This window comes from Mastigoproctus giganteus, chromosome 7, assembly GCF_048544385.1.
Source record: "Mastigoproctus giganteus isolate SK-2022 chromosome 7, ASM4854438v1, whole genome shotgun sequence".
Classification (NCBI taxonomy): Eukaryota; Metazoa; Arthropoda; class Arachnida; order Uropygi; family Thelyphonidae; genus Mastigoproctus; species Mastigoproctus giganteus.
In genome coordinates this window covers 160203491-160221233 of record NC_143581.1, presented here as the reverse complement: position 1 = coordinate 160221233, position 17743 = coordinate 160203491, and the positions used below count along the sequence as shown (strand labels likewise).

Here is a 17743-nt window from a genome sequence, read left to right as displayed (position 1 = left end):
CTCGAATTCCCGGTCTAATCAGACTGGGGGTTCGAGTGCTACGGGGTTGGAAGCGTGTGCTACGCACTGCTGCTCCTGCCCACCTGGCTACGGAGGCGCCTGTAAGTTGCTTTGTATGTTTAAATTTTAAATTACACACTTGTTATTTTAGAATTATGAGTTGAAAAAAGCGAATCACTACAGGGAATCGAATCATTACAAGTCCAATTTCATTTATTCGTGCAGTTAACAATGAAAGCACTTCAGTAAATGTCGAATTCCACTGTGTGGAATTCGACATTTTCTGTAGCCAGTAGTGGAAAATCTTCCATAACAGACCACATGAAAACATACTCAATTGAAAGCAAAATCTCAGTCTGAAAATTATTAGTAACTATTATCGCAAACTTGAGCCATCAGAAATCCGACTACGATTTAGCTAATCATGAATGTACTTACGCCTATCATACCATTCGACACAATCACAGTTTTCGAAGCATGGACTGCACAATGAGTTTACAAAAGAAATTTTCAGACAAAAGGTTTTCATGCTCATGAACAAAGTGCGAGGCATTTGTAAAAAATGTATTTTACCCTGGTCGCTGGAAGAAATGAAAAATGAACTTAAAAACACTGATTTTGTCACCTTTTCTTGAGATACTTCGAATCACAAATACTTAAAAATTAATATCAATTACTGTACATTATTTTGATAGATACAACATGCATGCACATCAAGTTTTAACTTTTGTTGAAATATCAGATGAAACATCTGCCATCATTTCTTCAGAAATCATGAGAACAATTGCATCTTATGAGTTCGAATCCAACTGTTGGTAATAAGTTAATCGGACTTTCAGCCGATAACACGAACACAAACTTTGGAGGTTTACTGAGAAGAAGCAAAGAAAATGTTATGACTAAACTTAAAACCCAACTAAACAGAAACATAATTGGTCTTGGCTGTAATGCACAGATTGTACATTTGTGCTAAGGCAACTTTTTATTCAATGCCCATTGATATTGAAGTACTTGTTATGAAAATATTTGGGTTTTTCGATATATACACGGTTCGCGTAGAACGCTTAAAAGATTTTTGTGATTTTGTTGGTTGTTTGTTTGTTCTTTGGTTTTTAGGAGCATTAGCAACTAAGGCCATATTGCTCCAGGGATATGCGGTGGTCATTCCCTGACCTTTCCGCTTCCTCCGTAGTTGGTGGTCACGGGCTCGAACCCGCTCTAATCAAGAAGCGTGTGCTACGCACCGCTGCTCCTGCTTACCTGACTACGGAGGCACCAATTTTGTTGGACAGGAATACAAACAAATATTGGGTTATGCTAATATGAGGTGGTTGTTATTACATCCAGCCTTAGAAAGGATACTTAAACTTTACCCAGCCCTGAAGTCCTTTTTTTATGTCAGAAAATCAATGTTCAAAAGTGCCGAAACAATTTTTTGATAGGCGTGACACAGAACTCTGGACTAGCTTTGCTCATTCCCAAGCTTCTCTTTTTCATTATACAATCGAGATGCTTGAAGACAATGATAAGTGCGCTACGGAATCGGCATTAGTTGTAAAAAATTTATGGTCAAAACTGGAGACACGACGAGATGAAAATTTTATTCCACACATGGTGAAGAAACAAAAGATTTAGTGTATGATGGCAAAATGACAATGGAATTTTATTTTGAAACATCAAAAGAATTTTATGATACTGCTTTATCTTATTTAAAAGCTTGGAACAAAAACAATGAAGATTTATCAGATTTAAGCTGCTTTCTTCTGAATCAGGTTCCTCTGAGAGAAAATTTTGATATAACAATTGATCTATTGTCGCCAGAGTGTCAAATACTAAATATCAATCGCAATGAGCTTTTTGATGAATTTACTTACTTGCGAACATATTCATTGGGAAGAGACAACGAATCCCGGGTCAGGCCGTGCGATGGCTGCTTGGGTTAGAGTGCATCTCTCTGATTGTTGGGGTTAAGCACCGTCCGGTATGGTCGGTAGTTGGAGGGGTGACTTTTCTATGGCTGTTAGTGCCGGTCCACGGCATAATGGGCTGAGATCCCGCCGAGGACTTTTATATAGCCCATCAAATGACTCATCCTTTACCAGGAGTAGGGGATGGGCCCTTAAAAAAAAAGAGTCCTGCATCCCCGGAAACTCCAAGAAAAAAATGGTTACCTTACTCTATGACCATGGTTCAAACCCTCACTGCTAAATATGGTCGATCTGCCAACCCGCACTGCACCAGCGTGGTAAATTATGGTCCATTTCCCTCAAACTGAATCGCTGAGGGGGCTGTGATCCTGTAGTGGATTGATAATGGTTGCAGTTTAATTTAATTTTATTTTTTACCCCAGCAGACGATAAGTCGAAGTAGGGCACAGAGAAGTAAGATATGCTACTACTCTGTAAGTGCAGGATATGTTTGGTTCTGTTGAAGTGAAGGCTGTAGTTGCCAGCCACTGTGCGTGGGTGGCCTACAGGGAAAGGCTACGGGAAGAACGTGAACTGAGAATAAGGGCGAAAACACACTATTATCATTTCACGGGACTTCACTTGTATACATGTCACCCAGGCGGGGGGAGGTTCCCCATGGTCTCCTGCCCCCTTGCCATCCCTCTTTTCCCTCTGGTGGGGCCTGGGCCTTCTCCACTGTTTTGGGGAGCATCTTCTCTATGGACCCCTTATCTCTGTCTTTCCCCCCAGCCTTCAGTCTCCCTCCCCTTCTCTAACTTTTAACCAGCATCCGAACCATCGCTAAATAACAACATCAAATTGCATACCCAGTAATCCTTTTGGCTGACCCCTATCTGTAGCGTGTTTTTTTTTTTTCTCTAGGTCCTAGCCACTGAAATCTCAGGAAATTAGGTGGCAGGACCTGCCAGAGTAAATAACTATAATACTGGTGTACCTGGTCTGCCTCTACGAGTCAGAGTGTGGACAACGTTGGAACCCATTAGGGGCCCAGCGGCTAAATGACCAGAGGAACAACGGTACACGACACTACACATATACAAATTCCATACACTTTTAAACCTCTGGCATTGAGAGTGTTCTGTTTCACACCCACAATGTATACTACGTGGAGATGGGGGAAACCCCTGGTGCCATTTGACACTAAACACACTACACTCTGTATACATGTCTAGTGTCAAATGTGAGGAGTTATATTTCTCATTTAGTTTATTGCTCGGAGACTGACTGTTGTCATTGGTTGAATCACAAGTTAACACGTCGGGCTTTAAAGCCGAATCACATTTTCGGGAGCTCTGATATTTCTGTTCGAAGAGAAATTTCATTAGGTGTGACAAGAGGAAATGCTAATAGAAAAATAAATTACAATAAATCATCTGTTTTGAGCGCACAAGTAAGAATATCCGAAAACAAATAGCAACAACATCAAGGACGTTGCTCCTGTGCCTATTCCGAAGCAACCTCACATTTGGTGAGTATGGGCTTGGCACACTCAGGCTCCTGAGCTGGATATCATCATTCTTCTCTTTCTTGCTGATTCCCTTCTACTTCTGACTCTCTCTCTCTCTCTCTCTCTCTCTCTCTCTCTCTCTCTCTCTCTCTCTCTCTCTCTCTCTCTCTCTCTCTCTCTCTCTTGGGGCAATTCAGATTTTTTTTTTTTTTTTTTTTTTTTTGTCTGGTGCAGCATAAGCCTCAGGCTTCCTTGCACCATATGGCTAATAATAATAATAATAACCTCTACTTCGACCATCTACTCGGCATACTCACCTCAAATACCCAGTCACAGTGACGCCCAAAAATGGCCAAATGAGGAATGTTGACCAACAATATTACAATTAACTAATTTAGAGAACGAACAAGTCGATCATTTCAATTTGCACAACTCATAACAATTTCTTACAAGTTCAATTTTTAACGGTGAGAAGTAGTTTTTTTTTGTTGTTATTAAATTAAATTTAAAAATTTTGTTTTGTATTTTGACAGAATAACTCCTTATTCAAAATTAGCCTTACAGTCTTTCAATTTTCCAATTAATCTTACGGCATTTCAATTTTCAATATAGAAGTAATTTTTCCTTAGCGCTGATTGAATTTCGAAATCGCGTATTTTTTCCTTGAATGTCATCCAGGATGTTGAAAATAAGAAATTAAATTCTTCTTTATTCATCCGTAAGTACATCTTAAAACGATTTTTATCTTTTTCTAAGTCCTGCAGTAAATGATGGAATTCGCCTTTTCTGTTCTCTTCCAGTTTATGTCAAGTATCCATTGCACACTCTCTTTTGTTTTCTCTGCTATAAGAAAAGCTCACGCATTTTCTAAATCTTCAAAATCTAAAGAAGAGGATGATCTGTGGCAATTCATTTCGCTTCAGCTTTCCTCTTTGATGAAAGCAGAAGCGAAACACATATACAACGTTACAGTATTGTTGCCAGATGTACCCCTTTTAGGGGTAGAATACCCCTTTTTTGGAATTATAATAAATTTCCAAGATACTCCTTTTTTAAAATTTGAAATGGAGTATTTGAAAAAAGCAGAAATCATAAAACACCGTGTTTAGATGATTATTTAGGAATAAATAATTATTTGTTGATAAAGTTGTTGAAATGCACTCAAAAAACGACATAAGAGGGCTATAGAATATTTATATTATGCTTACTTTGTAACTTTTTTAAAATTTCATTATAATGTTTTAAGGCTCAGGCTACAAACTCTTTTTTATTTAAAATTCCCAGTATCAATATCGATTTGCTGTATGAAGAATATGTTCGGTTGAAATCATTCCATAGAAATATTGAGACAAAAGACCTAAAAAATATCACAGATATTTGGATAAAAAATTTTAAATGCATGTGAAGTACGTAATACAGAAAAAATTATTAATTTTGTTTTTGCTTTACCTCACTCAAGTGCAATGAGTGAGCGAGTATTTAGCTTTATGTTTAGCACATGGAAAAAAGATAGAAATAAATTAGACTTAAACAATGTTGAAGTAGAACTGTTGGTGAAAACCAAACACAATATGTCATGCAAAGAATTTTACGCATATGCACTAAAAATGAAAAACTATTAAAATTCGCTCAATGAAAAGTATTGCTAGGTAAATATTTTATTTTTGATAAAATAAATCACGTTTACTGAATATGTATTATTATTATTATTATTAGCTATATGGTGCAAGGAAGCCTGAGGCTTATGCTGCACCAGATAAAAAAAATCCCACCCTGAGAGAGAGAAAAGTAGAAGGGAATCACCAAGAAAGAGAAGAATGATGGTATTCGGCTCAGGACCCTTGGTGTGCCAAGCCCATACTCACCAGATGCGAGCCCCTGGGGTTGAATTATTTTAGCATTAGCATTAGCATTAGTAGAGGCATATGATGCAAGAAAGCAAGCTTATTCAGCATCAGCCAAAAAAAAAAAAAAAAAACACACCACTCCCATTTCACCCCTCCGTTCACTCGAAATACCTGTCCAGTTGAGCCTTAAATTTGTTTAGGCTATCAACTTCAACAACAAGTGATGGAAGTCGGTTCCACCAACCAACCACCCGCTGGCCAAAGGCAAATTTCCGCACATCTATCCGACATCCGTCCTTCCTCAATTTTGAATTTATGCCCTCTGAGCTGATTATTCTGAGCAAGATGAAGAATCCCATTGGCATTGAGCATGCTCAAACCATTCAAAGCCTTATACACCTCTATCAGATCACCTCGCCGGTGCCTAGTCTCCAGACTCGGTAATTTGCAAAATTTAAGCCTTTCTTCGTAAGAGCAACCCTTTGTTCCATTCACTAATCTTGTTGCCCTTCTCTGTACCCGTTCCAGCAGCTCTACATCCTTCTTGAAATGAGGCCTCCAGACCTGTATACAGTACTCAAGATGTGGCCTACCCATTGCCTTATACAAGTGAATAATCACCTCCTTATCCCTGCTAGAAAAATACCTGTATATCATTGACAAGACACCATGAGCTACTCTTGCAGCTCGTCTGCACTGCTCAGAGAACTTCATATCTGCCTGCACAATTACCCCCAGGTCCTTTTCATTCTCCACCACTGTCAGTGTAGTGCCGCAGAGTTGATACGTTCTCTGGGGTTACTGTTTCCCATATGTAGTACTTTACATTGGTCAATGTTAAACTTCATTTGCCACCTCTCAGCCCATCTGTTCAGCCTTTCCAGATCCTGTTGCAGCAGCATAGCGTCAGTGGTGTCCTTAACAACCCTGCCAACCTTTGTATCATCTGCAAACTTGGACATTAAACTTGATATCCCATCATCAATATCATTCATAAACACCGAAAACAACAACGGACCCAACACTGTTCCCTGAGGAACTCCACTAATAACATTAGTCCACGTTGAGCAGTGTCCATTGATTACCACTCTCTGTCTTCTGCCACTCAACCATCCCCTTATCCATAGCAGCAATTTGCCTCCAATGCCACACTGCTCCAATTTGTGCAGCAGTCTTCCATGTGCAACAGTATCAAAAGCCTTTCTAAGATCCAAATATATAATATCAAAGTTATTCCCTTCATCCAGTTCTTTTGTGACTACATCATAGTATCCAATCAAATTGGTCAGGCAAGACCTGCTCTTAACAAAACCATGCCGTGTCCGAGCTATAACTGAAGTCTTGTCTAGATGATCCTGCAGTGCTTTTTCAACCAGTGCCTCCATTAATTTTACTGGAACAGAAGTTAAACTAACAGGTCTATAATTACTTGTGTCAGCCTTTCATCCTCCTTTGTGAATTGGGGTTACATTTGCACATCTCCAGTCTATGGGTACCTCCCCTGAGTTCAAAGAAGCTCTCATAATTATGGCTCGGGGTTTGCTTACCTCCTTTGCTGCCTCCTTTAATATAACTGGATAGATCCCATCCACCTCAGGTGCCTTTTTTATGTTTATCCTCAACAATCTCTCCTCCATTTTCCTCTCAGTTATTACAAAATCATCCAGCTCACTGCCAATGTTTACTTTACCTACATCATTCTCCTTCCTGAATAACTCCTCATACGTGAATGTAGATGCAAAATTCTCGTTTAGATTGTTAGCCACCTGAGCAGGATCCTGAACTGTTGAATCATCAATATACAGTGGACCAATCTGATTCATACCTTTCCTTCTTGAGTTTAAATAGGTAAAGAACTCTTTTCTGTTTTTCTTTGCATCCTTTGCTAAGGATTTTTCGTAGTCTGCCTTTGCCTGCCTAATCTCCTTTGTGACTTGGTTACAGACCAACTTATATCTATCATAGGCTTCCATGTCACCCATTAATTTGTATGTATCCCATGCATTTTGTAAACAATTATGTAAAACATTTGCTGTTAATATTTATAAAAGTTTCCTTTAGTGTTTATAACTCTTGAAATAAAATTTTCCGAATTTCTTAATAAAGCAAAGGCTATAATTCGGTTAATTTTATTAAATGTGGCTAATTTTGCATTCCACGAACTTGTAAAAACCAACAAAATATAGAAATGAAATGTTTGTTATTAAAATTGTTTATTATATGATATAATGCGAGTACCCCAAAACGAAGAACGAATACCCCAGACATAAGTATGAGTACCCCAAAACGAAGAACGAATACTTCAGACATAAGTATGAGTACCCCGATGTTACCAACAGCAAATTCAAAATGGGAAGCATTCAAAGAACATATCTTGGAAGCTACTAGGCTTTACATACCAACTAAGAAATATTGTTCAAGGTTTAGGCCAAAATGGATGTCAGATGAACTAATGAGGCATATGGCAGAGAAGAAAAATGCATGGGATACTTACAAATTAACACATGACACAGAAGCCTATGATAGATACAAGTTGATATGCAACCAAGTTACAAAGGAGGTTAGGCAGGCGAAGGCAGATTACGAGAAATCCTTGGCAAGGGATGCAAAGAAAAACAGCAAAGAGTTCTTTACTTATGTAAACTCTAGAAGGAAGGGGATGAATCAGATTGGTCCACTTGATATTGATGGGTCAACTGTTGATGATCCTGCTCAGGTAGCTAACAAACTAAATGAATATTTGGCATCGACATTCACACATGAGGAGTTATTCAGCAAGGGGAATGCCAGAGGTGTATTCAACTCTAGCAGTAAGCTACAGAATCTTGAAATAACTGGGAGTAAAGTGGAGGAGAAACTGTTGAAGATAAACACAAGAAAGGCACCCGGGGTGGATGGGATCTATCCAGTTATATTAAAGGAGGCAGCAAAGGAAGTAAGCAAACCCTTAGCCATAATTATGAGAGCTTCCTTGGACTCAGGGGAGGTACCCATAGACTGGAAATGTGCAAATGTGACCCCAATTCACAAAGGAGGATCAAAGGCTGACACAAGTAACTATAGACCTGTGAGCTTAACTTCTGTTGTTTCAGGAAATTAATGGAGGCACTGGTTAAAGAAGCACTGCAGGATCATTTAGACAAGACTTCAGTTATAGCTCAGACACAGCATGGTTTTGTTAAGGGAAGTCTTGCCTGACTAACTTGATTGGATACTATGATGCAGTCACAAAAGAACTGGATGCAGGAATAACTTTGATATTATATACTTGGATCTTAGAAAGGCTTTTGATACTGTTGCACATGGAAGACTGCTACACAAATTGGAGCAGTGTGACATTGGAGGCAAATTGCTGCTATAGATAAAGGGGTGGTTGAGTGGGAGAAGACAGAGAGTGGTAATCAATGGACACTGCTCATCGTGGACTAATGTTATTAGTGGAGTCCCTCAGGGCTCAGTGTTGGGTCCATTATTGTTTTCTGTATTTATAAATGATATTGATGATGGTATATCAAGCTTAATGTCCAAGTTTGCAGACGATACAAAGGTTGGCAGGGTTGTCAAGGACACTACTGACACTACACTGCTGCAACAGGATCTGGAAAGGTTGAGCAGATGGGCTGAGAGGTGGCAAATGAAGTTTAACATTGACAAATGTAAAGTACTACACATGGGAAACAGTAACCCCAGGGCAACGTATGAACTCTGTGGTACTACACTGACAGTGGTAAAGAATGAAAGGGACTTGGGGGTGATTGTGCAGGCAGATATGAAGTTCTCTGAGCAGTGCAGATGGGCTGCAAGAGTAGCTCATGGAGTATGGTCAACGATATACAGGAATTTTTCCAGCAGGGATAAGGAGGTGATTATTCCATTGCATAAGGCAATGGTCAGGCCACACCTAGAGTACTGTATACAGGTCTGGAGGCCTCATTTCAAGAAGGATGTAGAGCTGATGGAACGAGTACAGAGAAGGGCAACAAGATTAGTGAATGGAACAAAGGGGTGCTCTTACGAGGAAAGGCTTAAGTTTTGCAAATTACATGTCTGGAGACTAGGCACCAGCGAGGTGATCTGATAGAGGTGTATAAAGCCTTGAATGGTTTAAGCATGCTCAATGCTGATGGGATTCTTCCTCTAGCTCAGAACAATCACCTGAGAGGGCATAAATTCAAATTGAGGAAAGACAGATGTAGGATAGACGTGAGTAAATTTGCCTTTAGCCAGCGGGTGGTTGGTTGGTGGAACAGACTGCCATCCCTTGTGGTGGAGGTTGATAGCCTAAATAAGTTTAAGGCTCAGCTGGACAGGTATTTTGAACGAACAGAGGGGTGAAGTGGAAGTGGGTTTTTTTTTTTTTTTTTTTGGCTGATGCTGCATAAGCTTGCTTTCTTGCATCAAATGCCTCTACTAATGCTAATGCTAATGCTAATGCTAAGTATGAGTATCCCAAAACGAAGAACGAATACCCCAGAGTATGAGTACCCCGAGATAAACTTTAACCGTTTTTTTTTTTTTTTTTTATTCCAACTATTAAGATGGAAACACACTATTATCACGTCACGGGACTTCCATCATGTCACTGTTTGGTGTAAACTGTGAAGTCGGTTGTAGAAGAAGCATTACTGTAACGTAGGGTGACCAGATTAAAAATTTTATCTCGGGGTATACCCCTAGATAAAAACAGTGACATGATGGAAGTCCCGTGACGTGATAATAGTGTGTTTCCATCTTAATAGTTGGAATAAAAAAAAAAAAGGTTAAAGTTTATAACAGAATGCGCATGACCAGCTACATCATGTCACATGATCGGAAGTGACCTCCTCAGAGAAGCAGCGCCTGCCAAACACAGCATCAGGTTACACTCTCAGAAAATTCAAGGTATGCATACCCTATCGTAAATTTTAACCCATCTCTCTTTCTATGGGTTAATACATTTTCCCCATTATCATCTTTTTTTTTCCCAGAAACAAATTCCTTAAAATTCATAAATTGGTCAAAGATTTTCAGTTAGATAAATGATGATGATACTGTATCCATTGATACAGGCTATTTGGACTTTCGAGAACGAGGGTAGCATTGTGCAGGCGAAGTTTTTACTGCTTCTGGAATAGAGAATTTTTTTCTGTTTTATTAGCTTAAATTGGCATATTAACTTATTTTCTAGATTAGCTTTATATTCCTAGTTACGATACTTAGTTTAAAGTTTAATTTAGATAGAGATTTTTTACGTATTACTTAGTATCGGTAAGGGTATCAAATCCACGTGTTACAAGTTGCAGCTCCGCTGAACGAGAAGTTTTTTTAACCATATTTAGCCGCTTTATTGATCAATTATTAAATTAAATAATTTTCTATAAGCAGCTTACAGACCTAGTCAGGACCCTTAGTTTATTCTGAATTGAGACAGCGAGATTTGGAAGTTAATTAATATTTAAGTGTCCATAGATTTACCATTCGTAACTTGCCGTCATTTTTATACGATACAACGTTATATCCCGAAACTCGTAGATAATACTCGATACTGAAAAATATATATAGCGTTATAGCTGTGTTGGAATACAAGTTTAGGGTTATAATTTTGTACTGAAATTGAAATTTTATCGAAATTAAATCGAAATCATGATTCAGAACAGCAAAGCAAAAGGCTCAAGCTAATGGGAGTGCTGTGGCTCAGGGGAGAACTGAGAGGGGCAGTTGCCCTCTGAATCGCAGCCTTTTAAAATGCACTGCTTGCTTGCTTGTTGTTTGTGGAGCAATCGGATACGGGACATGATATTGCCATGGGGGATATCTTTGTGTGTGCACGATGTAAGAAGTTTAAGGAAATCAGGCGACAACTCAGCGTTGTTATGGGCGTATATGAGAGCTTGAAGGATATAAATTGAGGGGCCAATCAAGCTCTCAGCTGCCCACATCAATGCCAGAGCTTGCACTTGGTCATCACGCAACACAGCTGCAACCCCCAAGGCAGAATGTGCTGGTCCCACAGGAACTAGTTGGTGACTATTGCCAGGGAAACGGGGAACATGCTTTCTAAAAAGGATAGGTGGAACAGGACCAGGGTATGTCTGCCAGGGGCAAAGGTTGATGATGTAGAGCGGATATCATCTTCTAAGGGCACAAAAGGTGATATAGTTGTACACGTTGGCACTAATGATATTACGAGTAGGAAACCTGCAAGTACAGGTCACTGTTGAAAAAAAGTCGTGAATTAGGGTTGAATTTGAAAGTATCTGCAATTCTGCCCAGACACGATAGGAGGGAGTATATGATGAGAGCCTTGTCGATCAATTCAGCCCTGGAAAGATTGTGCAAGGCTCAAGGGGTAGAATTTTTTTCAGCCTGGTCTGTACTTGTTAACAGGAGACACTGCTTCTACAGGGATGGGATACACTTAAATAGAAAGGGTGCAAGAATATTTGCTGATGCTATCGAGGCAATGTTAGGCGGGTCAGAAAACTGCTAGCTTGGGGGGATACAAGGATTAATAGAATGCCAGTAGCCACTGGCAGAGGTGAAAGTGATTCTTGCACTGTTTCTATTGGAATTAGCAGCAGCCTGGAAAACAAGATGCAGGATATTTCAGAGACTGCTGGGAGTCATTGCGGTACAAGTAAACACATGGGTTGTGTTAGGGTAGCTAAGAATAGGAACAGGTGCATGTGTACTTGTGATAAATTTGAGGTATTGCTCAAAAGATCAAAGGCAGATATTGTTAGGATATCAGAGATGTGGTGTCACACAGATATAAGGAATACAGAACTAGAATTTGGGGGGTACAATGTGTACAGAAAGGATAGACAGGACAGGAAGGGAGGAAGGGTTATGCTGTTAGTTAAGAAACGCATAAAATCCCAAGGAAGTGAAGCCAGTCGACATTGCTGGACAGTGCAGTGTCGAGTCAGTTTGGTGTGACATAAGCATCGGGAGATCAAAATTGAGAGTAGGAGTGTGCTATAAGCCTAATGACTCTGATGAGTATAATAAGAAACTGTACAGGGAAATAGAGTGGTCCAGTAAATCAGAGAGTCTTATAATGGGGGATTTTAATTTACCAGATATTGAATGGAATTTGTGGGTTGGTCACTCACACACTAACAAGACTTTTGTGGATTTATTGGATGATTGTTTTCTACATCAGCATGTTCGGAAGGCAACTAGAGGGAGTACTCTGGATCTGATTATTAGTAGTTATTCTTCTTGCATTAAGAATCTGCAGATAAAGGAACACTAGGAGGCAGAGATCACAGTGTGCTGAAGTGGGATTTACTCAAAGAGGTAACTACCTTCAGGGATAAAGGGAAGGGTTTTTGCTTTCATAAAGGTGACTATGATAGTCTGAGACTGTATTTAAATTCTATACAGTGGGACCAACTGATGATGTTACCAACAGCAAATTCAAAATGGGAAGCATTCAAAGAACTTATCTTGGAAGCTACTAGGCTTTACATACCAACTAAGAAATATTGTTCAAGGTTTAGGCCTAAATGGATGTCAGATGAACTAATGAGACATATGGCAGAGAAGAAAAATGCATGGGATACATATAAATTAATGGGTGACATGGAAGCCTATGATAGATATAAGCTGGTCTGTAACCAAATCACAAAGGAGATTAGGCAGGCAAAGGCAGATTATGAGAAATCTTTGGCAAAGGATGCAAAGAAAAGCAAGAGTTCTTTACCTATGTAAACTCTAGAAGGAAAGGGATGAATCAGATTGGTCCACTGGATATTGATGGTACAACAGTTCAGGATCCAGCTCAGGTGGCTAACAAACTAAACGAGTATTTTGCATCTACATTCACATGAGGAGTTATTCAGGAAGGGGAATGCCAGAGGTGAAGTAAACTCTGGCAGTGAGCTAGATGATTTTGTAATAACTGAGAGGAAAGTGGAGGAGAAATTGTTGAGGATAAACACAAAGGCACCTGGGGTGGACGGGATCTATCCAGTTATATTAAAGGTGGCAGCAAAGGAAGTAAGCAAACCCTTAGCCTTAATTATGAGAGCTTCTTTGGACTCAGAGGAGGTACCCATAGACTGGAGATGTGCAAATGTGACCCCAATTCACAAAGCATCAAAGGGCGACACAAGTAATTACAGACCAGTTTGTTTAACTTATATTCCGGGGAAAATAATGGAGTCACTGGTTAAAGATGCATTGCAGGATCATCTAGACAAGGCTGCAGTAATAATTCAGACACAGCATGGGTTTGTTAGGGGAAAGTGTTGTCTGACAAATTTGATTGGATACTATGATGTGGTTAGAAAGGAACTAGATGCAAGAAATAATTTTGATATCATATACTTTGATTTCAGGAAAGGTTTTGACACTGTTGCACATGGAAGACTACTGTACAAATTGAAGCTGTGTGGCATTGGAGGCAAATTGCTGCTATGGATAAAGGGATGGTTGAGAGTTGTAATCAATGGACACTGCTCATCGTGGACTAATGTTATTAGTGGAGTTCCTCAGGGTTCAGCGTTGTGTCCATTGTTGTTTTCTGTATTTATAAATGATATTGTTGATGGTATATCAAGCTTAATGTACAAGTTAGCAGACGATACAAAGGTTGGCAGGGTTGTTAAGGACACTACTGACGCTATGCTGCTGTAACAGGATCTGGAAAGGTTTAGCAGATGGGCTGAGAGGTGTATGAAGTTTAACATTGACAAACGTAAAGTACTACATATGGGAAACAGTAACCTCAGAGCAACGTATCAGCTCTGTGGTACTACACTGACAGTGGTAGAGAATGAAAAGGATCTGGGGGTAATTGTGCAGGCAGGCATGAAGTTCTCTGAGCAGTGCAGGTGGGCTGCAAGAGTAGCTCATGGTGTCTTGTCAATGATATACAGGAATTTTTCTAGCAGGGATAAGGAGGTGATTATTCACATGTATAAGGCAATGGTCAGGCCACACCTTGAGTACTGTATACAAGCCTGGAGGCCTCGTTTCAAGAAAGATGTAGAGCCGCTGGAACGAGTACAGGGAAGGATAACAAGATTAGTGAATGGAACAAAGGGTTGCTCTTACGAAGAAAACCTTAAGTTTTGCAAATTACAGTGTCTAGAGCCTAGGCACCGGCGAGGTGATCTGATAGAGGTGTATAGAGCATTGAATGATTTGAGCATGCCCAATGCTGATGGGATTTTTCCTCTAGCTCAGAATAATCACCTGAGAGGGCATAAATTCAAATTGAGAAAGACAGATGTAGGATCGATGTGCGGAAATTTGTCTTTAGCCAGCGGGTAGTTGGTTTAGTGGAACAGACTTCCATCACTTGTTGTGAAGTTGATAGCCTAAATAAATTTAAGGCTCAGCTGGACAGGTATTTCGAATGAATGGAGGGGTGAAATGGGAGTGTTTTTTTTTTTTTTTTTTGGCTGATGCTGCATAAACTTGCTTTCTTGCATCATATGTCGCTACTAATGCTAATACTTGTGTAATTTTTGGATAATAGAGCCCACTTAATGCAACCAGCTCATTGTTTTTATTTCTTCTGTTGTAATGACTTAAGGCACAATGCACAGAATATTTAATGAAAATTCATTTTATGATGATATAAGTTTTTAAATTACAAAAAACTAGGATGCATGTATAAAATCCGCAAGGACGTCGGAGGATGTCTGGTAATCCTAGGTTATCAGGTGAATCTGTTTTGCAACAAATATGATATTTGGTATCATAACACCAGTGGCTTACATCTGGTGAGTATGGGCTTGGCACATGCAGGGTCCTGAGCTGGATATCATCTTTCTTGGTGTTTCCTTTCTAATTCTGACTCTCTCTCTCTCTCTCTCTCTCTCTCTCTCTCTCTCTCTCTCTCTCTCTCTCTCTCTCTCTCTCTCTCTCTCTCTCTCTCTCTCAGGGTAACTCAGGAATTTTTTTTTGGTGCAGCATAAGCTTCAGGCTTCCTTGCACCATATGGCTAATAATAATAACATGAACAAGTGCAACTAAAAATATAAACATTAGATTTTCAAAACACAAAATACAACTTTTATTATGTATAGGAACAAGTTCTTATATAGAAATACAAGGTCAGTATTAGTAGCAGTAGTGGCATATGATGCAAGAAATCAAGCTTATAAAGCATCAACCAAAAAAAACCCTCTCATATCAGCTATTCATCCCCTCCAGTAAATTGGGTAGTTATGGTCAGCACAAAAATGCTTAATGGACAAAGTCTAGTATGTTCAAGGTAGTCACAAATTATGATTAAATATGAAAGTGTGCAATTCTGCCCAGACACGATACTAGAAAGTATATGATGAGAGCCTTGTCAATCAGTCAGGCTCTGGAGGGATTGTGTAAGGCTTGGGGCGTAGGATTTTTCTCATTGTTGTCTGTGCTCGTTAACAGGAGAGACTGCTTCTACAGGGATGGGATACTCTTAAATAGAAAGGGTGCAAAATATTTGCTGATGCTATCAAGGCAGTCTTAGATGGGCCGGAAAACTGCTAATTTAGGAGGGCTGTGTAACCTTTAGGAGGTTACTCAGACTAATAGATTCACATTTGCTGCAGGCAGATGTATAAGTGATTCTTACACTGCTTCTATTGGAATGTGTAACAGCCTGGAAAGCAAGGTGCTGCAGATTTCAGTGCATTCTGTGAATCATCATAGAACAAGTAAATGCATGTGTTAGGATTAATAAAAGTGAGATCAGGTGCATGTATACCAATGCTAGAAGCTTAGTAAATAAATTTGACCAATGTAAAGCACTGGTGAAGTCATCATATGCAGACGTTGTTGGGATATCAGAGATGTGGTGTCACTCGGATATAAAAAATTAGGAATTTGAATATGGAGAGTACGGTGTTTTCAGAAATGACAGACAGGATAGGAGAGGTTATTCTGTTAAGAAGCACATAAATTCTAAGGTGGTACATCCAGTTGACATGGTTGGCCAGTGCAATGTTGAGTCACTGTGGTGTAACATAAGCATCTTGAAAGCAAATGTAACTGGGAAAGCAAAAATGACATTAGCAGTGTGTTATAGGCCTAATGACTCTGATGAGTACAATGAACAACTGTAAAGAGAAATAGAGTTGGCCAATAAACCAGAATGTCTTATAATGAGGGATTTTAATTTTCCAGATATTGACTGGAACTTGTGGGTTGGTCCCACACACACACACTAGCAAGAATTTTGTGGATTTACTGGATTACTGTTTTCTACAGCAGCAAATTATTATTATTATTACAATTAGCCATATGGTGCAAGGAAGCCTGAGGATTTTGCTGCACCAGCCAAAAAAAAAACTTCTGAGTTACCCTGAGAGAGAGAGAGAGAGAGAGAGAGAAAAGTAGAAGGGAATCACCAAGAAAGAGAAGAATGATGATATCCAGCTCAGGACCCTGGGTGTGCCAAGCCCATACTCACCAGATGTGAGCCCCCATAGAGAGGCAATAAGAGATAGCAGTGCTCTTTATCTGGTTATCAGCAGTGATTCTTCATGCATTAAGAATCAACAGATAAAAGAACCACTAGGTGGCAGTGATCACAATGTATTGATTTGGGATTTACTAGATGTAACTACCATCAAGGATAAAGGGAAGGGATTTTGCTTTCCTAAAGGAGACTAGAGTTGTCTCAGGCAGGTTTTAAATTCTATACAGTGGGACCAACTAATGATGTTACCAGCAATAAATTCTAAATGGGAAGCATTCAGGGAAATTATTATAGAAACTACTAGGGTTTTCATGATAACTAAGAAATACTTTTCAAGGCTTAGGCCATAAATGGAGAATAAGATTAACTAATTAGACATGTGGCAGAGAAGAAAAATGCATGAGATGCATATAAATTATCAGGTGATATCGAAGCCTAGATATAAACTAGTCTGCAATTAGAAGTAATGGAATGAATCACATTTGTTCACTTGTACCTATGGTTCAACCGTTGATGATCCCAGTGGCATATCCAGGTGTCATCGTAAGGGCGGGACATGGTGACCAGGTCCAGGTATTATCGTAAGGGCATGGTGTCCAGGGTTTTGAGTTTTTTTTTTTTAGATTGCCTCCTGCTTTCTTTTTCTTTAATTTCAAATTTTTAGTTAAGGGAGGGCATATGCCCCTTCTGCCCACCCCTGAATTCGCCCCTGGATGGTCCTGTTCAGGTTTCTGACAAACTGAATAACTATTTTGCATATATGTTCATACATGAGGATTTATTTTGGAAAGTGGATGCCAGAAGTTTATCAAGCTCTAACAGGGAGCTAAATGATTTTGTAATAAATGAGAGGAAAGAGGAAAATAAATTGTTGACATTATAAGAAAATCACCTGAAGTGGATGGCATCTATACAATTATATTAAAGGAGGTAAGCAAACTGTTAGCCATAATTATGACTGCATCTTTGGATCCAGGGAAAGTCCTGGCAGACTGGGGATGTATCTTCAAATCAGAAAGGGGATCAAAGGGTAACATGAGTAATTACAGGTGTGTTAGCTTAACTTCTTCAGGTA

The 17743-nt window shown here is 39.4% G+C and overlaps 1 protein-coding gene across 2 annotated transcripts in view; it reads left to right on the top strand.

Moving 5' to 3' along the window:
• The first annotated feature begins 10087 nt into the window (after window positions 1-10087).
• LOC150083289 (phospholysine phosphohistidine inorganic pyrophosphate phosphatase-like) overlaps window positions 10088-17743 on the top strand; it is a 193914-nt gene continuing 186258 nt past the window's right edge. For both annotated transcript variants that reach the window (XM_090377151.1, XM_090377150.1), the window contains exon 1: window positions 10088-10145. The gene's annotated coding sequence lies outside the window, so the exon portion shown is untranslated. The remainder of the gene's footprint in view (window positions 10146-17743) is intronic.